Here is a 22,522-nt window from a genome sequence, read left to right on the forward strand (position 1 = left end):
ATCACGTCCGCTTTACACGCGGAAGGTCCCATGTTCGCGACCTGGTAGATACATATTTTGTCTATCGTGATTGGGCATAAAAAAGCTAGGTCTCTTGGAAAACTCAGCGCTACTACGTATCTATGTTGCAGTGGTTATCACGTCCGCTTTACACGCGGAAGGTCCCAGGTTCGAGCCCTGGTAGATGCATATTTTGACCATCGTGATTGGGCATAAAAAAGCTAGGTCTCTTGGAAATTTCAGCATTACTACGTATCTATGTTGTAGTGGTTATCACGTCCGCTTTACACGCGGAAGGTCCCAGGTTCGAGCCCTGGTAGATACATATTTTGACCATCGTGATAGGACATAAAATAGCTAGGTCTCTTGGAAAACTCAGCATTACTACGTATCTATGGTGTAGTGGTTATCACGTCCGCTTTACACGCGGAAGGTCCCAGGTTCGAGACCTGGTAGATACATACTTTGTCCATCGTAATTGGGCATAATAAAGCTAGTTCTCTTGGAAAACTCAGTATTGTTACGGATCTATGGTGTAGTGGTTATCACGTCCGCTTTACACGCGGAAGGTCCCAGGTTCGAGCCCTGGTAGATGCATATTTTGACCATCGTGAAAGGACATAAAAAAGCTAGGTCTCTTGGAAAACTCAGTATTACTACTTATATATGGTGTAGTTTTTATCACGTCCGCCTACCACGTGCAAGGTCCCAAGTTCGAGCCCTGTTAGATACATATTTTGTCCATCGTGATTGGGCATAAAAAGCTAGGTCTCTTGGAAAACTCAGCATTACGACGTATCTATGTTGTAGTGGTTATCACGTCCGCTTTACACGCGGAAGGTCCCAGGTTCGGGTCCTGGTAGATACATATTTTGACCATCGTGATAGGACATAAAAAAAGCTAGGTCTTTTGGAAAACTCAGTATTACTACGTATCTGTGGTGTAGTGGTTATCACGTCCGCCTAACACGCGGATGGTCCCAGGTTCGAGCCCTGGTAGATACATATTTTGTCCATCGTGATTGGGCATAAAAAAGCTAGTTCTCTTGGAAAACTCAGTATTACTACGTATCTATGGTGTAGTGGTTATCACGTCCGCTTTACACGCGGAAGGTCCCAGGTTCGAGCCCTGTTAGATAACAACTTTGTCCATCGTGATAGGACATAAAAAAAGCTAGGTCTCTTGGAAAACTCAGTATTGCTACGTAGCTAGGGTGTAGTGGTTATCACGTCAGCTTTACACGCGGAAGGTCCCATGTTCGAGCCCTGGTAGATACATATTTTGTCCATCGTGATTGGGCATAAAAAAGCTAGGTCTCTCGGAAAACTCAGTATTACTACTTATATATGGTGGAGTGATTATCACGTCCGCCTAACACGTGCAAGGTCCCAGGTTCGAGCCCTGTTAGATACATATTTTGTCCATCGTGATTGGGCATAAAAATTAGCTAGATCTCTCGGAAAACTCAGTATTACTACTTATATATGGTGTAGTGGTTATCACGTCCGCCTAACACGTGCAAGGTCCCAGGTTCGAGCCCTGTTAGATAACAAGTTTGTCCATCGTGATAGGACATAAAAAAAGCTAGGTCTCTTGGAAAACTCAGTATTGTTACGTATCTATGGTGTAGTGGTTATCACGTCGGCTTTACACGCGGAAGGTCCCAGGTTCGAGCCCGGGTAGATACATATTTTTCCATCGTGATTGGGCATAAAAAAGCAAGGTCTCTTGGAAAACTCAGCATTACTACGTATTTATGGTGTAGTGGTTATCACGCCCGCTTTACACGCGGAAGGTCCCAGGTTCGAGCCCTGGTAGATACATATTTTGACCATCGTGATAGGACATAAAAAAGCTAGTTCTCTTGGAAAACTCAGTATTACTACGTATCTATGGTGTAGTGGTTATCACGTCCGCTTTACACGCGGAAGGTCCCAGGTTCGAGCCCTGGTAGATACATATTTTGACCATCGTGATAGGACATAAAAAAGCTAGTTCTCTTGGAAAACTCAGTATTACTACGTATCTATGGTGTAGTGGTTATCACGTCCGCTTTACACGCGGAAGGTCCCAGGTTCGGGTTCTGGTAGATACATATTTTGACCATCGTGATAGGACATAAAAAAGCTAGGTCTCTTGGAAAACTCAGTATTACTACGTATCTATGGTGTAGTGGTTATCACGTCCGCTTTACACGCGGAAGGTCCCAGGTTCGAGACCTGGTAGATACATACTTTGTCCATCGTAATTGGGCATAATAAAGCTAGTTCTCTTGGAAAACTCAGTATTGTTACGTATCTATGGTGTAGTGGTTATCACGTCCGCTTTACACGCGGAAGGTCCCAGGTTCGAGCCCTGGTAGATGCATATTTTGACCATCGTGAAAGGACATAAAAAAGCTAGGTCTCTTGGAAAACTCAGTATTACTACTTATATATGGTGTAGTGGTTATCACGTCCGCCTACCACGTGCAAGGTCCCAAGTTCGAGCCCTGTTAGATACATATTTTGTCCATCGTGATTGGGCATAAAAAGCTAGGTCTCTTGGAAAACTCAGCATTACGACGTATCTATGTTGTAGTGGTTATCACGTCCGCTTTACACGCGGAAGGTCCCAGGTTCGGGTCCTGGTAGATACATATTTTGACCATCGTGATAGGACATAAAAAAAGCTAGGTCTCTTGGAAAACTCAGTATTACTACGTATCTGTGGTGTAGTGGTTATCACGTCCGCCTAACACGCGGATGGTCCCAGGTTCGAGCCCTGGTAGATACATATTTTGTCCATCGTGATTGGGCATAAAAAAGCTAGTTCTCTTGGAAAACTCAGTATTACTACGTATCTATGGTGTAGTGGTTATCACGTCCGCTTTACACGCGGAAGGTCCCAGGTTCGAGCCCTGTTAGATAACAACTTTGTCCATCGTGATAGGACATAAAAAAAGCTAGGTCTCTTGGAAAACTCAGTATTGCTACGTAGCTAGGGTGTAGTGGTTATCACGTCAGCTTTACACGCGGAAGGTCCCATGTTCGAGCCCTGGTAGATACATATTTTGTCCATCGTGATTGGGCATAAAAAAGCTAGGTCTCTCGGAAAACTCAGTATTACTACTTATATATGGTGGAGTGATTATCACGTCCGCCTAACACGTGCAAGGTCCCAGGTTCGAGCCCTGTTAGATACATATTTTGTCCATCGTGATTGGGCATAAAAATTAGCTAGATCTCTCGGAAAACTCAGTATTACTACTTATATATGGTGTAGTGGTTATCACGTCCGCCTAACACGTGCAAGGTCCCAGGTTCGAGCCCTGTTAGATAACAAGTTTGTCCATCGTGATAGGACATAAAAAAAGCTAGGTCTCTTGGAAAACTCAGTATTGTTACGTATCTATGGTGTAGTGGTTATCACGTCGGCTTTACACGCGGAAGGTCCCAGGTTCGAGCCCGGGTAGATACATATTTTTCCATCGTGATTGGGCATAAAAAAGCAAGGTCTCTTGGAAAACTCAGCATTACTACGTATTTATGGTGTAGTGGTTATCACGCCCGCTTTACACGCGGAAGGTCCCAGGTTCGAGCCCTGGTAGATACATATTTTGACCATCGTGATAGGACATAAAAAAGCTAGTTCTCTTGGAAAACTCAGTATTACTACGTATCTATGGTGTAGTGGTTATCACGTCCGCTTTACACGCGGAAGGTCCCAGGTTCGGGTTCTGGTAGATACATATTTTGACCATCGTGATAGGACATAAAAAAGCTAGGTCTCTTGGAAAACTCAGTATTACTACGTATCTATGGTGTAGTGGTTATCACGTCCGCTTTACAGGCGGAAGGTCCATGTTCGAGCCCTGGTAGATACATGTTTTGTCCATCGTAATTGGACATAAAAATTAGCTAGATCTCTCGGAAAACTCAGTATTACTACTTATATATGGTGGCGTGGTTATCACGTCCGCCTAACACGTGCAAGGTCCCAGGTTCGAGCCCTGTTAGATACATATTTTGTCCATCGTGATTGGGCATAAAAAAGCTAGATCTCTCGGAAAACTCAGCACTACTACGTATTTATGGTGTAGTGGTTATCACGTCCGCTTTACACGCGGAAGGTCCCAGGTTCGAGCCTTGGTAGATACATATTCTGACCATCGTGATAGGACATAAAAAAGCTAGTTCTTTTGGAAAACACAGTATTACTACGTATCTATGGTGTAGTGGTTATCACGTCCGCTTTACACGCGGAAGGTCCCAGGTTCGGGTCCTGGTAGATACATATTTTGACCATCGTGATAGGACACAAAACAAGCTAGGTCTCTTGGAAAACTCAGTATTACTACGTATCTACGGTGTAGTGGTTATCACGTCCGCTTTACACGCGGAAGGTCCCATGTTCGAGCCCTGGTAGATACATATTTTGTCCATCGTGATTGGGCATAAAAAAGCTAGGTCTCTTGGAAAACTCAGTATTACTACTTATATATGGTGGAGTGGTTATCACGTCCGCCTAACACGTGCAAGGTCCCAGGTTCGAGCCGTGTTAGATACATATTTTGTCCATCGTGATTGGGCATAAAAAAGCAAGATCTCTCGGTAAACTCAGCATTACTACGTATTTATGGTGTAGTGGTTATCACGCCCGCTTTACACGCGGAAGGTCCCAGGTTCGAGCCCTGGTAGATACATATTTTGACCATCGTGATAGGACATAAAAAAGCTAGTTCTCTTGGAAAACTCAGTATTACTACGTATCTATGATGTAGTGGTTATCACGTCCGCTTTACACGCGGAAGGTCCCAGTTCGGGTTCTGGTAGATACATATTTTGACCATCGTGATAGGACATAAAAAAAGCTAGGTCTCTTGGAAAACTCAGCATTACTACGTATCTAGGGAGTAGTGGTTATCACGTACGCTTTACACGCGGAAGGTCCCATGTTCGAGCCCTGGTAGATACATGTTTTGTCCATCGTGATTGGGCATAAAAATTAGCTAGATCTCTCGGAAAACTCAGTATAACTACGTATATATGGTGTAGTGTTTATCACGTCCGCTTTACACGCGGAAGGTCCCAGGTTCGAGCCCGGGTAGATACATATTTTTCCATCGTGATTGGGCATAAAAAAGCTAGGTCTCTTGGAAAACTCAGCTAAATTACGAATCTATGGTGTAGTGGTTATCACGTCCGCTTTACACGCGGAAGGTCCCATGTTCTAGCCCTGGTAGATACATATTTTGTCCATCGTGATTGGGCATAAAAAAGCTAGGTCTCTTGGAAAACTCAGCGCTACTACGTATCTATGTTGTAGTGGTTATCACGTCCGCTTTACACGCGGAAGGTTCCAGGTTCGAACCCTGGTAGATGCATAATTTGACCATCGTGATAGGACATAAAAAAGCTAGGTCTCTTGGAAAACTCAGTATTACTACGTATGTATGGTGTAGTGGTTATCACGTCCGCTTTACACGCGGAAGGTCCCAGGTTCGAGCCCTGGTAGATACATATTTTGACCATCGTGATTGGGCCTAAAAATTAGCTAGATCTCTCGGAAAACTCAGTATTACTACGTATCTATGGTGTAGTGGTTATCACGTCCGCTTTACACGCGGAAGGTCCCAGGTTCGAGCCCTGTTAGATAACAACTTTGTCCATCGTGATAGGACATAAAAAAAGCTAGGTCTCTTGGAAAACTCAGTATTGCTACGTAGCTAGGGTGTAGTGGTTATCACGTCAGCTTTACACGCGGAAGGTCCCATGTTCGAGCCCTGGTAGATACATATTTTGTCCATCGTGATTGGGCATAAAAAAGCTAGGTCTCTCGGAAAACTCAGTATTACTACTTATATATGGTGGAGTGATTATTACGTCCGCCTAACACGTGCAAGGTCCCAGGTTCGAGCCCTGTTATATACATATTTTGTCCATCGTGATTGGGCATAAAAATTAGCTAGATCTCTCGGAAAACTCAGTGTTACTACTTATATATGGTGTAGTGGTTATCACGTCCGCCTAACACGTGCAAGGGCCCAGGTTCGAGCCCTGTTAGATAACAACTTTGTCCATCGTGATAGGACATAAAAAAAGCTAGGTCTCTTGGAAAACTCAGTATTGTTACGTATCTATGGTGTAGTGGTTATCACGTCCGCTTTACACGCGGAAGGTCCCAGGTTCGAGCCCTGTTAGATACATATTTTGTCCATCGTGATTGGGCATAAAAAAGCTAGATCTCTCGGAAAACTCAGCACTACTACATATTTATGGTGTAGTGGTTATCACGCCCGCTTTACACGCGGAAGGTCCCAGGTTCGAGCCCTGGTAGATACATATTTTGACCATCGTGATAGGACATAAAAAAGCTAGTTCTCTTGGAAAACTCAGTATTACTACGTATCTATGATGTAGTGGTTATCACGTCCGCTTTACACGCGGAAGGTCCCAGGTTCGGGTTCTGGTAGATACATATTTTGACCATCGTGATAGGACATAAAAAAAGCTAGGTCTCTAGGAAAACTCAGCATTACTACGTATCTAGGGAGTAGTGGTTATCACGTACGCTTTACACGCGGAAGGTCCCATGTTCGAGCCCTGGTAGATACATGTTTTGTCCATCGTGATTGGGCATAAAAATTAGCTAGATCTCTCGGAAAACTCAGTATAACTACGTATATATGGTGTAGTGTTTATCACGTCCGCTTTACACGCGGAAGTTCCCATGTTCTAGCCCTGGTAGATACATATTTTGTCCATCGTGATTGGGCATAAAAAAGCTAGGTCTCTTGGAAAACTCAGCGCTACTACGTATCTATGTTGTAGTGGTTATCACGTCCGCTTTACACGCGGAAGGTTCCAGGTTCGAGCCCTGGTAGATGCATAATTTGACCATCGTGATAGGACATAAAAAAGCTAGGTCTCTTGGAAAACTCAGTATTACTACGTATCTATGGTGTAGTGGTTATCACGTCCCCTTTACACGGAGAAGGTCCCATGTTCGAGGCCTGGTAGACACATATTTTGTCCATCGTGATTGGGCATAAAAAAGCTAGGTCTCTTGGAAATTTCAGCATTACTACGTATCTATGTTGTAGTGGTTATCACGTCCGCTTTACACGCGGAAGGTCCCAGGTTCGAGCCCTGGTAGAAACATATTTTGACCATCGTGATTGGGCCTAAAAATTAGCTAGATCTCTCGGAAAACTCAGTATTACTACTTATATATGGTGTAGTGGTTATCACGTCCGCCTAACACGTGCAAGGTCCCAGGTTCGAGCCCTGTTAGATACATATTTTGTCCATCGTGATTGGGCATAAAAAAGCTAGGTCTCTTGGAAAACTCAGCGCTACTACGTATCTATGTTGTAGTGGTTATCACGTCCGCTTTACACGCGGAAGGTTCCAGGTTCGAACCCTGGTAGATGCATAATTTGACCATCGTGATAGGACATAAAAAAGCTAGGTCTCTTGGAAAACTCAGTATTACTACGTATGTATGGTGTAGTGGTTATCACGTCCGCTTTACACGCGGAAGGTCCCAGGTTCGAGCCCTGGTAGATACATATTTTGACCATCGTGATTGGGCCTAAAAATTAGCTAGATCTCTCGGAAAACTCAGTATTACTACGTATCTATGGTGTAGTGGTTATCACGTCCGCTTTACACGCGGAAGGTCCCAGGTTCGAGCCCTGTTAGATAACAACTTTGTCCATCGTGATAGGACATAAAAAAGCTAGGTCTCTTGGAAAACTCAGTATTGCTACGTAGCTAGGGTGTAGTGGTTATCACGTCAGCTTTACACGCGGAAGGTCCCATGTTCGAGCCCTGGTAGATACATATTTTGTCCATCGTGATTGGGCATAAAAAAGCTAGGTCTCTCGGAAAACTCAGTATTACTACTTATATATGGTGGAGTGATTATCACGTCCGCCTAACACGTGCAAGGTCCCAGGTTCGAGCCCTGTTATATACATATTTTGTCCATCGTGATTGGGCATAAAAATTAGCTAGATCTCTCGGAAAACTCAGTGTTACTACTTATATATGGTGTAGTGGTTATCACGTCCGCCTAACACGTGCAAGGGCCCAGGTTCGAGCCCTGTTAGATAACAACTTTGTCCATCGTGATAGGACATAAAAAAGCTAGGTCTCTTGGAAAACTCAGTATTGTTACGTATGTATGGTGTAGTGGTTATCACGTCCGCTTTACACGCGGAAGGTCCCAGGTTCGAGCCCTGTTAGATACATATTTTGTCCATCGTGATTGGGCATAAAAAAGCTAGATCTCTCGGAAAACTCAGCACTACTACATATTTATGGTGTAGTGGTTATCACGCCCGCTTTACACGCGGAAGGTCCCAGGTTCGAGCCCTGGTAGATACATATTTTGACCATCGTGATAGGACATAAAAAAGCTAGTTCTCTTGGAAAACTCAGTATTACTACGTATCTATGATGTAGTGGTTATCACGTCCGCTTTACACGCGGAAGGTCCCAGGTTCGGGTTCTGGTAGATACATATTTTGACCATCGTGATAGGACATAAAAAAAGCTAGGTCTCTAGGAAAACTCAGCATTACTACGTATCTAGGGAGTAGTGGTTATCACGTACGCTTTACACGCGGAAGGTCCCATGTTCGAGCCCTGGTAGATACATGTTTTGTCCATCGTGATTGGGCATAAAAATTAGCTAGATCTCTCGGAAAACTCAGTATAACTACGTATATATGGTGTAGTGTTTATCACGTCCGCTTTACACGCGGAAGTTCCCATGTTCTAGCCCTGGTAGATACATATTTTGTCCATCGTGATTGGGCATAAAAAAGCTAGGTCTCTTGGAAAACTCAGCGCTACTACGTATCTATGTTGTAGTGGTTATCACGTCCGCTTTACACGCGGAAGGTTCCAGGTTCGAGCCCTGGTAGATGCATAATTTGACCATCGTGATAGGACATAAAAAAGCTAGGTCTCTTGGAAAACTCAGTATTACTACGTATCTATGGTGTAGTGGTTATCACGTCCCCTTTACACGGAGAAGGTCCCATGTTCGAGGCCTGGTAGACACATATTTTGTCCATCGTGATTGGGCATAAAAAAGCTAGGTCTCTTGGAAATTTCAGCATTACTACGTATCTATGTTGTAGTGGTTATCACGTCCGCTTTACACGCGGAAGGTCCCAGGTTCGAGCCCTGGTAGAAACATATTTTGACCATCGTGATTGGGCCTAAAAATTAGCTAGATCTCTCGGAAAACTCAGTATTACTACTTATATATGGTGTAGTGGTTATCACGTCCGCCTAACACGTGCAAGGTCCCAGGTTCGAGCCCTGTTAGATACATATTTTGTCCATCGTGATTGGGCATAAAAAAGCTAGGTCTCTTGGAAAACTCAGCATTACGACGTATCTATGGTGTAGTGGTTATCACGTCCGCTTTACCCGCGGAAGGTCCCAGGTTCGAGCCCAGTAAGATACATATTTCGACCATCGTTATAGGACATAAAAAAGCTAGTTCTCTTGGAAAACGCAGTATTAAAACTTATCTATGGTGTAGTGGTTATTACGTCCGCTTTACACGCGGAAGGTCCCAGGTTCGGGTCCTGGTAGATACATATTTTGACCATCGTGATAGGACATAAAAAAAGCTAGGTCTCTTGGAAAACTCAGTATTACTACGTATCTAGGGAGTAGTGGTTATCACGTCCGATTTACAGGCGGAAAGTCCATGTTCGAGCCCTGGTAGATACATGTTTTGTCCATCGTGATTGGACATAAAAATTAGCTAGATCTCTCGGAAAACTCAGTATTACTACTTATATATGGTGGAGTGGTTATCACGTCCGCCTAACACGTGCAAGGTCCCAGGTTCGAGCCCTGTTAGATACATATTTTGTCCATCGTGATTGGGCATAAAAAAGCTAGGTCTCTTGGAAAACTCAGCGCCACTACGTATCTATGTTGTAGTGGTTATCACGTCCGCTTTACACGCGGAAGGTTCCAGGTTCGAACCCTGGTAGATGCATAATTTGACCATCGTGATAGGACATAAAAAAGCTAGGTCTCTTGGAAAACTCAGTATTACTACGTATCTATGGTGTAGTGGTTATCACGTCCGCTTTACACGGAGAAGGTCCCAGGTTCGAGGCCTGGTAGACACATATTTTGTCCATCGTGATTGGGCATAAAAAAGCTAGGTCTCTTGGAAATTTCAGCATTACTACGTATCTATGTTGTAGTGGTTATCACGTCCGCTTTACACGCGGAAGGTCCCAGGTTCGAGCCCTGGTAGAAACATATTTTGACCATCGTGATTGGGCCTAAAAATTAGCTAGATCTCTCGGAAAACTCAGTATTACTACTTATATATGGTGTAGTGGTTATCACGTCCGCCTAACACGTGCAAGGTCCCAGGTTCGAGCCCTGTTAGATACATATTTTGTCCATCGTGATTGGGCATAAAAAAGCTAGGTCTCTTGGAAAACTCAGCATTACGACGTATCTATGGTGTAGTGGTTATCACGTCCGCTTTACCCGCGGAAGGTCCCAGGTTCGAGCCCTGGTAGATACATATTTCGACCATCGTGATAGGACATAAAAAAGCTAGTTCTCTTGGAAAACGCAGTATTAAAACGTATCTATGGTGTAGTGGTTATTACGTCCGCTTTACACGCGGAAGGTCCCAGGTTCGGGTCCTGGTAGATACATATTTTGACCATCGTGATAGGACATAAAAAAAGCTAGGTCTCTTGGAAAACTCAGTATTACTACGTATCTAGGGAGTAGTGGTTATCACGTCCGCTTTACAGGCGGAAGGTCCATGTTCGAGCCCTGGTAGATACATGTTTTGTCCATCGTGATTGGACATAAAAATTAGCTAGATCTCTCGGAAAACTCAGTATTACTACTTATATATGGTGGAGTGGTTACCACGTCCGCCTAACACGTGCAAGGTCCCAGGTTCGAGCCCTGTTAGATACATATTTTGTCCATCGTGATTGTCCATAAAAAAGCTAGATCTCTCGGAAAACTCAGCACTACTACGTATTTATGGTGTAGTGGTTATCACGCCCGCTTTACACGCGGAAGGTCCCAGGTTCGAGCCTTGGTAGATACATATTCTGACCATCGTGATAGGACATAAAAAAGCTAGTTCTTTTGGAAAACTCAGTATTACTACGTATCTATGGTGTAGTGGTTATCACGTCCGCTTTACACGCGGAAGGTCCCACGGTCGGGTCCTGGTAGATACATATTTTGACCATCGTGATAGGACACAAAAAAAGCTAGGTCTCTTGGAAAACTCAGTATTACTACGTATCTACGGTGTAGTGGTTATCACGTCCGCTTTACACGCGGAAGGTCCCATGATCGAGCCCTGGTAGATACATATTTTGTCCATCGTGATTGGGCATAAAAAAGCTAGGTCTCTTGGAAAACTCAGTATTACTACTTATATATGGTGGAGTGGTTATCACGTCCGCCTAACACGTGCAAGGTCCCAGGTTCGAGCCCTGTTAGATACATATTTTGTCCATCGTGATTGGGCATAAAAAAGCAAGATCTCTCGGTAAACTCAGCATTACTACGTATTTATGGTGTAGTGGTTATCACGCCCGCTTTACACGCGGAAGGTCCCATGTTCGAGCCCTGGTAGATACATGTTTTGTCCATCGTGATTGGGCATAAAAATTAGCTAGATCTCTCGGAAAACTCAGTATAACTACGTATATATGGTGTAGTGTTTATCACGTCCGCTTTACACGCGGAAGGTCCCAGGTTCGAGCCCGGGTAGATACATATTTTTCCATCGTGATTGGGCATAAAAAAGCTAGGTCTCTTGGAAAACTCAGCTCAATTACGAATCTATGGTGTAGTGGTTATCACGTCCGCTTTATACGCGGAAGGTCCCATGTTCTAGCCCTGGTAGATACATATTTTGTCCATCGTGACTGGGCATAAAAAAGCTAGGTCTCTCGGAAAACTCAGTATTACTACTTATATATGGTGGAGTGATTATCACGTCCGCCTAACACGTGCAAGGTCCCAGGTTCGAGCCCTGTTAGATACATATTTTGTCCATCGTGATTGGGCATAAAAATTAGCTAGATCTCTCGGAAAACTCAGTATTACTACTTATATATGGTGTAGTGGTTATCACGTCCGCCTAACACGTGCAAGGTCCCAGGTTCGAGCCCTGTTAGATAACAACTTTGTCCATCGTTATAGGACATAAAAAAAGCTAGGTCTCTTGGAAAACTCAGTATTGTTACGTATCTATGGTGTAGTGGTTATCACGTCCGCTTTACACGCGGAAGGTCCCAGGTTCGAGCCCGGGTAGATACATATTTTTCCATCGTGATTGGGCATAAAAAAGCAAGGTCTCTTGGAAAACTCAGCATTACTACGTATTTATGGTGTAGTGGTTATCACGCCCGCTTTACACGCGGAAGGTCCCAGGTTCGAGCCCTGGTAGATACATATTTTGACCATCGTGATAGGACATAAAAAAGCTAGTTCTCTTGGAAAACTCACTATTACTACGTATCTATGGTGTAGTGGTTATCACGTCCGCTTTACACGCGGAAGGTCCCAGGTTCGGGTTCTGGTAGATACATATTTTGACCATCGTGATAGGACATAAAAAAGCTAGGTCTCTTGGAAAACTCAGTATTACTACGTATCTATGGTGTAGTGGTTATCACGTCCGCTTTACAGGCGGAAGGTCCATGTTCGAGCCCTGGTTGATACATGTTTTGTCCATCGTAATTGGACATAAAAACTAGCTAGATCTCTCGGAAAACTCAGTATTACTACTTATATATGGTGGCGTGGTTATCACGTCCGCCTAACACGTGCAAGGTCCCAGGTTCGAGCCCTGTTAGATACATATTTTGTCCATCGTGATTGGGCATAAAAAAGCTAGATCTCTCGGAAAACTCAGCACTACTACGTATTTATGGTGTAGTGGTTATCACGCCCGCTTTACACGCGGAAGGTCCCAGGTTCGAGCCTTGGTAGATACATATTCTGACCATCGTGATAGGACATAAAAAAGCTAGTTCTTTTGGAAAACTCAGTATTACTACGTATCTATGGTGTAGTGGTTATCACGTCCGCTTTACACGCGGAAGGTCCCAGGTTCGGGTCCTGGTAGATACATATTTTGTCCATCGTGATTGGGCATAAAAAAGCTAGGTCTCTTGGAAAACTCAGTATTACTACTTATATATGGTGGAGTGGTTATCACGTCCGCCTAACACGTGCAAGGTCCCAGGTTCGAGCCCTGTTAGATACATATTTTGTCCATCGTGATTGGGCATAAAAAAGCAAGATCTCTCGGTAAACTCAGCATTACTACGTATTTATGGTGTAGTGGTTATCACGCCCGCTTTACACGCGGAAGGTCCCAGGTTCGAGCCCTGGTAGATACATATTTTGACCATCGTGATAGGACATAAAAAAGCTAGTTCTCTTGGAAAACTCAGTATTACTACGTATCTATGATGTAGTGGTTATCACGTCCGCTTTACACGCGGAAGGTCCCAGGTTCGGGTTCTGGTAGATACATATTTTGACCATCGTGATAGGACATAAAAAAAGCTAGGTCTCTTGGAAAACTCAGCATTACTACGTATCTAGGGAGTAGTGGTTATCACGTACGCTTTACACGCGGAAGGTCCCATGTTCGAGCCCTGGTAGATACATGTTTTGTCCATCGTGATTGGGCATAAAAATTAGCTAGATCTCTCGGAAAACTCAGTATAACTACGTATATATGGTGTAGTGTTTATCACGTCCGCTTTACACGCGGAAGGTCCTAGGTTCGAGCCCGGGTAGATACATATTTTTCCATCGTGATTGGGCATAAAAAAGCTAGGTCTCTTGGAAAACTCAGCTCAATTACGAATCTATGGTGTAGTGGTTATCACGTCCGCTTTACACGCGGAAGGTCCCATGTTCTAGCCCTGGTAGATACATATTTTGTCCATCGTGATTGGGCATAAAAAAGCTAGGTCTCTTTTAAAACTCAGCGCTACTACGTATCTATGTTGTAGTGGTTATCACGTCCGCTTTTCACGCGGAAGGTTCCAGGTTCGAGCCCTGGTAGATGCATAATTTGACCATCGTGATAGGACATAAAAAAGCTAGGTCTCTTGGAAAACTCAGTATTACTACGTATGTATGGTGTAGTGGTTATCACGTCCGCTTTACACGGAGAAGGTCCCAGGTTCGAGGCCTGGTAGACACATATTTTGTCCATCGTGATTGGGCATAAAAAAGCTAGGTCTCTTGGAAATTTCAGCATTACTACGTATCTATGTTGTAGTGGTTATCACGTCCGCTTTACACGCGGAAGGTCCCAGGTTCGAGCCCTGTTAGATACATATTTTGTCCATCGTGATTGGGCATAAAAAAGCTAGGTCTCTTGGAAAACTCAGCATTACGACGTATCTATGGTGTAGTGGTTATCACGTCCGCTTTACCCGCGGAAGGTCCCAGGTTCGAGCCCTGGTAGATACATATTTCGACCATCGTGATAGGACATAAAAAAGCTAGTTCTCTTGGAAAACGCAGTATTAAAACGTATCTATGGTGTAGTGGTTATCACGTCCGCTTTACACGCGGAAGGTCCCAGGTTCGGGTCCTGGTAGATACATATTTTGACCATCGTGATAGGACATAAAAAAAGCTAGGTCTCTTGGAAAACTCAGTATTACTACGTATCTAGGGAGTAGTGGTTATCACGTCCGCTTTACACGCGGAAGGTCCCAGGTTCGAGCCCTGGTAGATACATTTTTTGTCCATCGTGATTGGGCATAAAAATTAGCTAGATCTCTCGGAAAACTCAGTATAACTACGTATATATGGTGTAGTGGTTATCACGTCCGCCTAACACGTGGAAGGTCCCAGGTTCGAGCGCTGGTAGATGCATATTTTGTCCATCGTGATTGGGCATAAAAAAGCTAGGTCTCTTGGAAAACTTAGCATTACTACGTATCTATGGTGTATTGGTTATCACGTCCGCTTTACACGCGGAAGGTCCCAGGTACGAGCCCTGGTAGATACATATTTTGACCATCGTGATAGGACATAAAAAAGCTAGGTCTCTTGGAAAACTCAATATTACTACGTTTCTATGGTGTAGTGGTTATCACGTCCGCTTTACACGCGGAAGGTCCCAGGTTCGGGCCCTGCTAGCTACATATTTTGTCCATCGTGATTGGGCATAAAAAAACTCGGGCTCTTGTAAAACTCAGCATTACTACGTATCTATGGTGTAGTGGTTATCACGTCCGCTTCACACGCGGAAGGTCCTAGGTTCGAGCCCTCGTAGATACGCATTTTGACCATCGATATAGGACATTAAAAAAAGCTAGGTCTCTTGGAAAACTCAGTATTACTACGTATCTATGGTGTAGGGGTTATCACGTCCGTTTTACACGCGGAAGGTCCCAGGTTCGAGCCCTGGTAGATACACATTTTGACCATAGATATAGGACATTAAAATAAGCTAGGTCTCTTGGAATACTCAATATTACTACGTAGCTATAGTGTAATGGTTATCACGTCCGCTTTACACGCGGAAGGTCCCAGATTCGAGCCCTGGTAGATACATGTTTTTTCCATCGTGATTGGGCATAAAAATATTCTAGGTCTCTCGGAAATCTCAGTATTACTACGTATCTGTGGTGTAGTGGTTATCACGTCCGCCTAACACGCGGAAGGTCCCAGGTTCGAGCCCTGGTAGATACATATTTTGACCATCGTGATAGGACATAAAAAAAGCTAGGTCTCTTGGAAAACTCAGTATTGCTACGTAATTATGGTGTAGTGGTTATCACGTCCGCTTTAAACTTGGAAGGTCCCAGGTTCGAGCCCGGGTAGATACATACTTTTCCATCGTGATTGGGCATAAAAAAGCTAGGTCTCTTGGAAAACTCAGCATTACTACGTATTTATGGTGTAGTGGTTATCACGCCCGCTTTACACGCGGAAGGTCCCAGGTTCGAGCCCTGGTAGATACATATTTTGACCATCGTGATAGGACATAAAAAAGCTAGTTCTCTTGGAAAACTCAGTATTCCTACGTATCTATGGTGTAGTGGTTATCACGTCCGCTTTACACGCGGAAGGTCCCAGGTTCGGGTTCTGGTAGATACATATTTTGACCATCGTGATAGGACATAAAAAAAGCTAGGTCTCTTGGAAAACACAGCATTACTACGTATCTAGGGAGTAGTGGTTATCACGTCCGCTTTACACGCGGAAGGTCCCATGTTCGAGCCCTGTTAGATACATGTTTTGTCCATCGTGATTGGGCATAAAATTAGCTAGATCTCTCGGAAAACTCAGTATAACTACGTATATATGGTGTAGTGGTTATCACGTCTGCTTTACACGCGGAAGGTCCCAGGTTCGAGCCCGGGTAGATACATATTTTTCCATCGTGATTGGGCATAAAAAAGCTAGGTCTCTTGGAAAACTCAGCATTACTACGTATCTATGGTGTAGTGGTTTTCACGTCCGCTTTACACGCGGAAGGTCCCAGGTTCGGGTCCTGGTAGATACATATTTTGACCATCGTGATAGGACATAAAAAAAGCTAGGTTTCTTGGAAAACTCAGTATTACTACGTATCTGTGGTGTAGTGGTTATCACGTCCGCCTAACACGCGGATGGTCCCAGGTTCGAGCCCTGGTAGATACATATTTTGTCCATCGTGATTGGGCATAAAAAAGCTAGGTCTCTTGGAAAACTCAGCTCACCTACGAATCTATGGTGTAGTGGTTATCACGTCCGCTTTACACGCGGAAGGTCCCATGCTCGAGCCCTGGTAGATACATATTTTGTCCATCGTGATTGGGCATAAAAAAGCTAGGTCTCTTGGAAAACTCAGCGCTACTACGTATCTATGTTGTAGTGGTTATCACGTCCGCTTTACACGCGGAAGGTTCCAGGTTCGAGCCCTGGTAGATGCATAATTTGACCATCGTGATAGGACATAAAAAAGCTAGGTCTCTTGGAAAACTCAGTATTACTACGTATCTATGGTGTAGTGGTTATCACGTCCGCTTTACACGGGGAAGGTCCCAGGTTCGAGGCCTGGTAGACACATATTTTGTCCATCGTGATTGGGCATAAAAAAGCTAGGTCTCTTTGAAATTTCAGCATTACTACGTATCTATGTTGTAGTGGTTATCACGTCCGCTTTACACGCGGAAGGTCCCAGGTTCGAGCACTGGTAGATACATATTTTGACCATCGTGATTGGGCATAAAAATTAGCTAGATCTCTCAAAAAACTCAGTATTACTACTTATATATGGTGTAGTGGTTATCACGTCCGCTTTACACGCGGAAGGTCCCAGGTTCGAGCCCTGGTAGATACATATTTTGACCATCGTGATAGGACATAAAAATTAGCTAGATCTCTCGGAAAACTCAGTATTACTACTTATATATGGTGTAGTGGTTATCACGTCCGCTTTACACGCGGAAGGTCCCAGGTTCGAGCCCTGGTAGATACATATTTTGACCATCGTGATTGGGCCTAAAAATTAGCTAGATCTCTCGGAAAACTCAGTATTACTACTTATATATGGTGTAGTGGTTATCACGTCCGCCTAACACGTGCAAGGTCCCAGGTTCGAGCCCTGTTAGATACATATTTTGTCCATCGTGATTGGGCATAAAAAAGCTAGGTCTCTTGGAAAACTCAGCATTACGACGTATCTGTGGTGTAGTGGTTATCACGTCCGCTTTACCCGCGGAAGGTCCCAGGTTCGAGCCCTGGTAGATACATATTTTGACCATCGTGATAGGACATAAAAAAGCTAGTTCTCTTGGAAAACGCAGTATTAAAACGTATCTATGGTGTAGTGGTTATCACGTCCGCCTAACACGTGCAAGGTCCCAGGTTCGAGCCCTGTTAGATACATATTTTGTCCATCGTGATGGGGATAAAAAAAGCTAGGTCTCTTGGAAAACTCAGCATTACGACGTATCTATGGTGTAGTGGTTATCACGTCCGCTTTACTCGCGGAAGGTCCCAGGTTCGAGCCCTGGTAGATACATATTTTGACCATCGTGATAGGACATAAAAAAAGCTAGGTCTCTTGGAAAACACAGTATTACTACGTATCTATGGTGTAGTGGTTATCACGTCCGCTTTATACGCGGAAGGTCCCGGGTTCGAGCCCTGGTAGATACATATATTGTCCATCGTGATTGGGCATAAAAAAGCTAGGTCTCTTGGAAAACTCAGTATTACTACGAATCTATGGTGTAGTGGTTATCACGTCCGCTTTACACGCGGAAGGTCCCAGGTTAGAGCCCTGGTAGATACATATTTTGACCAACGTGATAGGACATAAAAAAAGCTAGGTCTCTTGGAAAACTCAGTATTAGTACGTATCTATTGTGTAGTGGTTATCACGTCCGCTTTACACGTGGAAGGTCCCATGTTCGAGCCCTGGTAGATACATATATTGTCCATCGTGTTTGGGCATAAAAAAGCTAGGTCTCTTGGAAAACTCAGTATTACTACGAATCTATGGTGTAGTGGTTATCACGTCCGCTTTACACGCGGAAGGTCCCAGGTTCGAGCCCTGGTAGATACATATTTTGACCAACGTGATAGGACATAAAAAAAGCTAGGTCTCTTGGAAAACTCAGTATTAGTACGTATTTATTGTGTAGTGGTTATCACGTCCGCTTTACACGTGGAAGGTCCCAGGTTCGGGCCCTGGTAGATACATATTTTGTCCATCGTGATTGGGCATAAAAAAACTAGGTCTCTTGGAAAACTCAGCATTACTACGTATCTATGGTGTAGTGGTTATCACGTCCGCTTCACAGGCGGAAGGTCCCAGGTTCGAGCCCTTGTAGATACGCATTTTGACCATCGATATAGGACATTAAAAAAAGCTAGGTCTCTTGGAAAACGCAATATTACTATAGTCTGTCAAACGAAAGAAGAGCCCTGAGAAATTTGTCCAAATTGGTGTCGCCACCATCGACCCCATAGTACTTTATCAACTTGTTTTGTTTTGTCAATAGTCGTCTGTAATATAGTCTGCTATAAACAGATAGGCTTAATCGCAATAGAACCAATAAATTTTGCTATATATATTTAATATGTTTATGTTTCATGATTATTTACGATCATCGAGTATTAAAGAATAAAAAACAAAATTAACGACAAGACACCAGTTTTACCCTTGTTTATCTAGCATTGCAATATTTTTTAATGACATAAATTAAAGTACTTGTCTATAAGTAGTTCAGCATCAAAGCGTCTTCAGTCCACGTTTTCATCAGAGTCTTCGCTGTCTTCTTGCATATTAATTTTAAGAGGTTCAATTGTGGTTTCGATGATGGGATCTTTTTCCCAATACTCATGCATTATATTCTCGACGTGCTCTATTGCCTTACGCCAATTCTCTGGTGTCACACGTTCAATGGCCCTCAATGTTGCATCTTTGACCGTCGAGAGTTTGAAACCAGAATTCTGCTTCGCAACGTCGTTCTTCACTTGTGCCCATATTAGTTCAATCGGGTTAAACTGGCAATGGTACGGTGGAATCCTCACTACAGTGTGACCTCTACTTTTAGCAACTTCGTCAATTTCGTACTTCAGGGTTCTGGACTTGTGACGCTTTATTATTTCATAAAGTTCACGTCGAGAATATAATGCATGAGTATTGGGAAAAAGATTCCATCATCGAAACCACAATTGAACCTCTTGAAATTAATATGCAAGAAGACAGCGAAGACTGATGAAGACGTGGACTGAAGACGCTTTGATGCTGAACTACTTAGACTTATGGACAAGTACTTTAACTTATGTCATTAAAATATATTGCAAAGCTAGTTCAACAAAGATAAAACTGGTGTCTTGTCGTTAATTTTGTTTTATATTCTTTAATACTCGATGATCGTAAAAACCATGAAACATAAACATATTAAATATATATTGCAAAATTTATTGGTTCTATTGCGATTAAGCCTATCTGTTTATAGCAGACTATATTACAGACGACTATTGACAAAACAAAACAAGTTGATAAAGTACTATGGGGTCGATGGTGGCGACACCAATTTGAACAAATTTCTCAGGGCTCTTCTTTCGTTTGACAGACTATAAGTGTCTATGGGATAGTGGTTATCAGGTCCGGCTTACACGCGGAAGGTATAAGGTTCGACGCCCATAAGATACATGTTTTGACCATCGTGATTAGGCATAAAAATAAGCTAGATCTCTCGGAAAACTCAGTATTACTACGTATCTGTGGTGTAGTGGTTATCACGTCCGCCTAACACGCGGAAGGTCCCAGGTTTCAGCCCTGGTAGATACATGTTTTGTCCATCGTGATTGGGAATAAAAATAAGCTAGATCTCTCGGAAAACTCAGTATTACTACGTATCTGTGGTCTAGTGGTTATCACGTCCGCCTAACACGCGGAAGGTCCCTGGTTCGAGCCCTGGTAGATACATATTTTGTCCATTGTGATTGGGCATTAAAAAGCTACGTCTCTTGGAAAACTCAGTATTACTACGTATCTATGGTGTAGTGGTTATCACGTCCGCTTTACACGCGGAAGGTCCCAGGTTCGAGCCCAGGTAGATACATATTTTGACCATCGTGATAGGACATAAAAAAAGCTAGGTCTCTTGGAAAACACAGTATTACTACGTATCTATGGTGTAGTGGTTATCACGTCCGCTTTACACGCGGAAGGTCCCAGGTTCGAGCCCTGGTAGATACATATTTTGACCAACGTGATAGGACATAAAAAAGCTAGGTCTCTTGGAAAACTCAGTATTAGTACGTATGTCGGGTGTAGTGGTTATCACGTCCGCTTTACACGTGGAAGGTCCCATGTTCGAGCCCTGGTAGATACATGTTTTGTCCATCGTGATTGGGCATAAAAATTAGCTAGATCTCTCGGAAAACTCAGTATTATTACGGATATATGGTGTAGTGGTTATCACGTCCGCCTAACACGTGCAAGGTCCCAGGTTCGAGCCCTGTTAGATACATATTTTGTCCATCGTGATTGGGCATAAAAAAGCTAGGTCTCTTGGAAAACTCAGCATTACGACGTATCTATGGTGTAGTGGTTATCACGTCCGCTTTAATCGCGGAAGGTCCCAGGTTCGAGCCCTGGTAGATACATATTTTGACCATCGTGATAGGACATAAAAAAAGCTAGGTCTCTTGGAAAACACAGTATTACTACGTATCTATGGTGTAGTGGTTATCACGTCCGCTTTACACGCGGAAGGTCCCAGGTTCGAGCCCTGGTAGATACATATTTTGACCAACGTGATAGGACATAAAAAAAGCTAGGTCTCTTGGAAAACTCAGTATTAGTACGTATTTATTGTGTAGTGGTTATCACGTCCGCTTTACACGTGGAAGGTCCCAGGTTCGGGCCCTGGTAGATACATATTTTGTCCATCGTGATTGGGCATAAAAAAACTAGGTTTCTTGGAAAACTCAGCATTACTACGTATCTATGGTGTAGTGGTTATCACGTCCGCTTCACAGGCGGAAGGTCCCAGGTTCGAGCCCTTGTAGATACGCATTTTGACCATCGATATAGGACATTAAAAAAAGCTAGGTCTCTTGGAAAACGCAATATTACTATAGTCTGTCAAACGAAAGAAGAGCCCTGAGAAATTTGTCCAAATTGGTGTCGCCACCATCGACCCCATAGTACTTTATCAACTTGTTTTGTTTTGTCAATAGTCGTCTGTAATATAGTCTGCTATAAACAGATAGGCTTAATCGCAATAGAACCAATAAATTTTGCTATATATATTTAATATGTTTATGTTTCATGATTATTTACGATCATCGAGTATTAAAGAATAAAAAACAAAATTAACGACAAGACACCAGTTTTACCCTTGTTTATCTAGCATTGCAATATTTTTTAATGACATAAATTAAAGTACTTGTCTATAAGTAGTTCAGCATCAAAGCGTCTTCAGTCCACGTTTTCATCAGAGTCTTCGCTGTCTTCTTGCATATTAATTTTAAGAGGTTCAATTGTGGTTTCGATGATGGGATCTTTTTCCCAATACTCATGCATTATATTCTCGACGTGCTCTATTGCCTTACGCCAATTCTCTGGTGTCACACGTTCAATGGCCCTCAATGTTGCATCTTTGACCGTCGAGAGTTTGAAACCAGAATTCTGCTTCGCAACGTCGTTCTTCACTTGTGCCCATATTAGTTCAATCGGGTTAAACTGGCAATGGTACGGTGGAATCCTCACTACAGTGTGACCTCTACTTTTAGCAACTTCGTCAATTTCGTACTTCAGGGTTCTGGACTTGTGACGCTTTATTATTTCATAAAGTTCACGTCGAGAATATAATGCATGAGTATTGGGAAAAAGATTCCATCATCGAAACCACAATTGAACCTCTTGAAATTAATATGCAAGAAGACAGCGAAGACTGATGAAGACGTGGACTGAAGACGCTTTGATGCTGAACTACTTAGACTTATGGACAAGTAC

The 22,522-nt window shown here is 43.3% G+C and overlaps 37 non-coding genes across 37 annotated transcripts; all 37 read left to right on the forward strand.

Annotated features, from left to right (window-relative positions):
• Positions 1–252: 252 nt before the first annotated feature.
• Positions 253–325, forward strand: TRNAV-UAC (transfer RNA valine (anticodon UAC)). The gene has a single exon. It is a non-coding gene; the product is annotated as a tRNA-Val (tRNA).
• A 63-nt stretch (positions 326–388) lies between these two features.
• Positions 389–461, forward strand: TRNAV-UAC (transfer RNA valine (anticodon UAC)). The gene has a single exon. It is a non-coding gene; the product is annotated as a tRNA-Val (tRNA).
• Positions 462–524: 63 nt separating this feature from the next.
• TRNAV-UAC (transfer RNA valine (anticodon UAC)) lies at positions 525–597 on the forward strand. Its single transcript has one exon. It is a non-coding gene; the product is annotated as a tRNA-Val (tRNA).
• Positions 598–932: 335 nt separating this feature from the next.
• On the forward strand, positions 933–1,005 carry TRNAV-AAC (transfer RNA valine (anticodon AAC)). The gene has a single exon. It is a non-coding gene; the product is annotated as a tRNA-Val (tRNA).
• Positions 1,006–1,751: 746 nt separating this feature from the next.
• Positions 1,752–1,824, forward strand: TRNAV-UAC (transfer RNA valine (anticodon UAC)). Its single transcript has one exon. It is a non-coding gene; the product is annotated as a tRNA-Val (tRNA).
• A 63-nt stretch (positions 1,825–1,887) lies between these two features.
• Positions 1,888–1,960, forward strand: TRNAV-UAC (transfer RNA valine (anticodon UAC)). The gene has a single exon. It is a non-coding gene; the product is annotated as a tRNA-Val (tRNA).
• Positions 1,961–2,159: 199 nt separating this feature from the next.
• Positions 2,160–2,232, forward strand: TRNAV-UAC (transfer RNA valine (anticodon UAC)). Its single transcript has one exon. It is a non-coding gene; the product is annotated as a tRNA-Val (tRNA).
• A 63-nt stretch (positions 2,233–2,295) lies between these two features.
• On the forward strand, positions 2,296–2,368 carry TRNAV-UAC (transfer RNA valine (anticodon UAC)). The gene has a single exon. It is a non-coding gene; the product is annotated as a tRNA-Val (tRNA).
• A 335-nt stretch (positions 2,369–2,703) lies between these two features.
• TRNAV-AAC (transfer RNA valine (anticodon AAC)) lies at positions 2,704–2,776 on the forward strand. Its single transcript has one exon. It is a non-coding gene; the product is annotated as a tRNA-Val (tRNA).
• Positions 2,777–3,522: 746 nt separating this feature from the next.
• On the forward strand, positions 3,523–3,595 carry TRNAV-UAC (transfer RNA valine (anticodon UAC)). The gene has a single exon. It is a non-coding gene; the product is annotated as a tRNA-Val (tRNA).
• A 472-nt stretch (positions 3,596–4,067) lies between these two features.
• Positions 4,068–4,140, forward strand: TRNAV-UAC (transfer RNA valine (anticodon UAC)). The gene has a single exon. It is a non-coding gene; the product is annotated as a tRNA-Val (tRNA).
• Positions 4,141–4,203: 63 nt separating this feature from the next.
• TRNAV-UAC (transfer RNA valine (anticodon UAC)) lies at positions 4,204–4,276 on the forward strand. The gene has a single exon. It is a non-coding gene; the product is annotated as a tRNA-Val (tRNA).
• Positions 4,277–4,612: 336 nt separating this feature from the next.
• Positions 4,613–4,685, forward strand: TRNAV-UAC (transfer RNA valine (anticodon UAC)). Its single transcript has one exon. It is a non-coding gene; the product is annotated as a tRNA-Val (tRNA).
• Positions 4,686–5,429: 744 nt separating this feature from the next.
• TRNAV-UAC (transfer RNA valine (anticodon UAC)) lies at positions 5,430–5,502 on the forward strand. The gene has a single exon. It is a non-coding gene; the product is annotated as a tRNA-Val (tRNA).
• Positions 5,503–6,115: 613 nt separating this feature from the next.
• TRNAV-UAC (transfer RNA valine (anticodon UAC)) lies at positions 6,116–6,188 on the forward strand. Its single transcript has one exon. It is a non-coding gene; the product is annotated as a tRNA-Val (tRNA).
• Positions 6,189–7,480: 1,292 nt separating this feature from the next.
• Positions 7,481–7,553, forward strand: TRNAV-UAC (transfer RNA valine (anticodon UAC)). Its single transcript has one exon. It is a non-coding gene; the product is annotated as a tRNA-Val (tRNA).
• Positions 7,554–10,485: 2,932 nt separating this feature from the next.
• On the forward strand, positions 10,486–10,558 carry TRNAV-UAC (transfer RNA valine (anticodon UAC)). Its single transcript has one exon. It is a non-coding gene; the product is annotated as a tRNA-Val (tRNA).
• Positions 10,559–12,260: 1,702 nt separating this feature from the next.
• TRNAV-UAC (transfer RNA valine (anticodon UAC)) lies at positions 12,261–12,333 on the forward strand. The gene has a single exon. It is a non-coding gene; the product is annotated as a tRNA-Val (tRNA).
• A 62-nt stretch (positions 12,334–12,395) lies between these two features.
• Positions 12,396–12,468, forward strand: TRNAV-UAC (transfer RNA valine (anticodon UAC)). The gene has a single exon. It is a non-coding gene; the product is annotated as a tRNA-Val (tRNA).
• A 608-nt stretch (positions 12,469–13,076) lies between these two features.
• Positions 13,077–13,149, forward strand: TRNAV-UAC (transfer RNA valine (anticodon UAC)). Its single transcript has one exon. It is a non-coding gene; the product is annotated as a tRNA-Val (tRNA).
• Positions 13,150–13,348: 199 nt separating this feature from the next.
• TRNAV-UAC (transfer RNA valine (anticodon UAC)) lies at positions 13,349–13,421 on the forward strand. The gene has a single exon. It is a non-coding gene; the product is annotated as a tRNA-Val (tRNA).
• Positions 13,422–14,438: 1,017 nt separating this feature from the next.
• TRNAV-UAC (transfer RNA valine (anticodon UAC)) lies at positions 14,439–14,511 on the forward strand. The gene has a single exon. It is a non-coding gene; the product is annotated as a tRNA-Val (tRNA).
• A 63-nt stretch (positions 14,512–14,574) lies between these two features.
• TRNAV-UAC (transfer RNA valine (anticodon UAC)) lies at positions 14,575–14,647 on the forward strand. The gene has a single exon. It is a non-coding gene; the product is annotated as a tRNA-Val (tRNA).
• A 610-nt stretch (positions 14,648–15,257) lies between these two features.
• On the forward strand, positions 15,258–15,330 carry TRNAV-CAC (transfer RNA valine (anticodon CAC)). The gene has a single exon. It is a non-coding gene; the product is annotated as a tRNA-Val (tRNA).
• Positions 15,331–15,395: 65 nt separating this feature from the next.
• Positions 15,396–15,468, forward strand: TRNAV-UAC (transfer RNA valine (anticodon UAC)). The gene has a single exon. It is a non-coding gene; the product is annotated as a tRNA-Val (tRNA).
• A 203-nt stretch (positions 15,469–15,671) lies between these two features.
• TRNAV-AAC (transfer RNA valine (anticodon AAC)) lies at positions 15,672–15,744 on the forward strand. Its single transcript has one exon. It is a non-coding gene; the product is annotated as a tRNA-Val (tRNA).
• A 199-nt stretch (positions 15,745–15,943) lies between these two features.
• On the forward strand, positions 15,944–16,016 carry TRNAV-UAC (transfer RNA valine (anticodon UAC)). The gene has a single exon. It is a non-coding gene; the product is annotated as a tRNA-Val (tRNA).
• A 609-nt stretch (positions 16,017–16,625) lies between these two features.
• TRNAV-AAC (transfer RNA valine (anticodon AAC)) lies at positions 16,626–16,698 on the forward strand. Its single transcript has one exon. It is a non-coding gene; the product is annotated as a tRNA-Val (tRNA).
• Positions 16,699–17,719: 1,021 nt separating this feature from the next.
• On the forward strand, positions 17,720–17,792 carry TRNAV-UAC (transfer RNA valine (anticodon UAC)). Its single transcript has one exon. It is a non-coding gene; the product is annotated as a tRNA-Val (tRNA).
• A 199-nt stretch (positions 17,793–17,991) lies between these two features.
• TRNAV-UAC (transfer RNA valine (anticodon UAC)) lies at positions 17,992–18,064 on the forward strand. The gene has a single exon. It is a non-coding gene; the product is annotated as a tRNA-Val (tRNA).
• Positions 18,065–18,128: 64 nt separating this feature from the next.
• Positions 18,129–18,201, forward strand: TRNAI-UAU (transfer RNA isoleucine (anticodon UAU)). The gene has a single exon. It is a non-coding gene; the product is annotated as a tRNA-Ile (tRNA).
• Positions 18,202–18,537: 336 nt separating this feature from the next.
• On the forward strand, positions 18,538–18,610 carry TRNAV-UAC (transfer RNA valine (anticodon UAC)). The gene has a single exon. It is a non-coding gene; the product is annotated as a tRNA-Val (tRNA).
• Positions 18,611–18,810: 200 nt separating this feature from the next.
• Positions 18,811–18,883, forward strand: TRNAV-CAC (transfer RNA valine (anticodon CAC)). Its single transcript has one exon. It is a non-coding gene; the product is annotated as a tRNA-Val (tRNA).
• Positions 18,884–20,548: 1,665 nt separating this feature from the next.
• On the forward strand, positions 20,549–20,621 carry TRNAV-UAC (transfer RNA valine (anticodon UAC)). Its single transcript has one exon. It is a non-coding gene; the product is annotated as a tRNA-Val (tRNA).
• Positions 20,622–20,685: 64 nt separating this feature from the next.
• On the forward strand, positions 20,686–20,758 carry TRNAV-UAC (transfer RNA valine (anticodon UAC)). Its single transcript has one exon. It is a non-coding gene; the product is annotated as a tRNA-Val (tRNA).
• A 474-nt stretch (positions 20,759–21,232) lies between these two features.
• TRNAV-UAC (transfer RNA valine (anticodon UAC)) lies at positions 21,233–21,305 on the forward strand. Its single transcript has one exon. It is a non-coding gene; the product is annotated as a tRNA-Val (tRNA).
• Positions 21,306–21,505: 200 nt separating this feature from the next.
• On the forward strand, positions 21,506–21,578 carry TRNAV-CAC (transfer RNA valine (anticodon CAC)). The gene has a single exon. It is a non-coding gene; the product is annotated as a tRNA-Val (tRNA).
• Positions 21,579–22,522: the final 944 nt, after the last annotated feature.

This window comes from Phalangium opilio, unplaced genomic scaffold (genome assembly GCF_054372755.1).
Source record: "Phalangium opilio isolate 3A_F unplaced genomic scaffold, DU_Popi_V2 ptg000013l_1, whole genome shotgun sequence".
Taxonomy (NCBI): Eukaryota; Metazoa; Arthropoda; class Arachnida; order Opiliones; family Phalangiidae; genus Phalangium; species Phalangium opilio.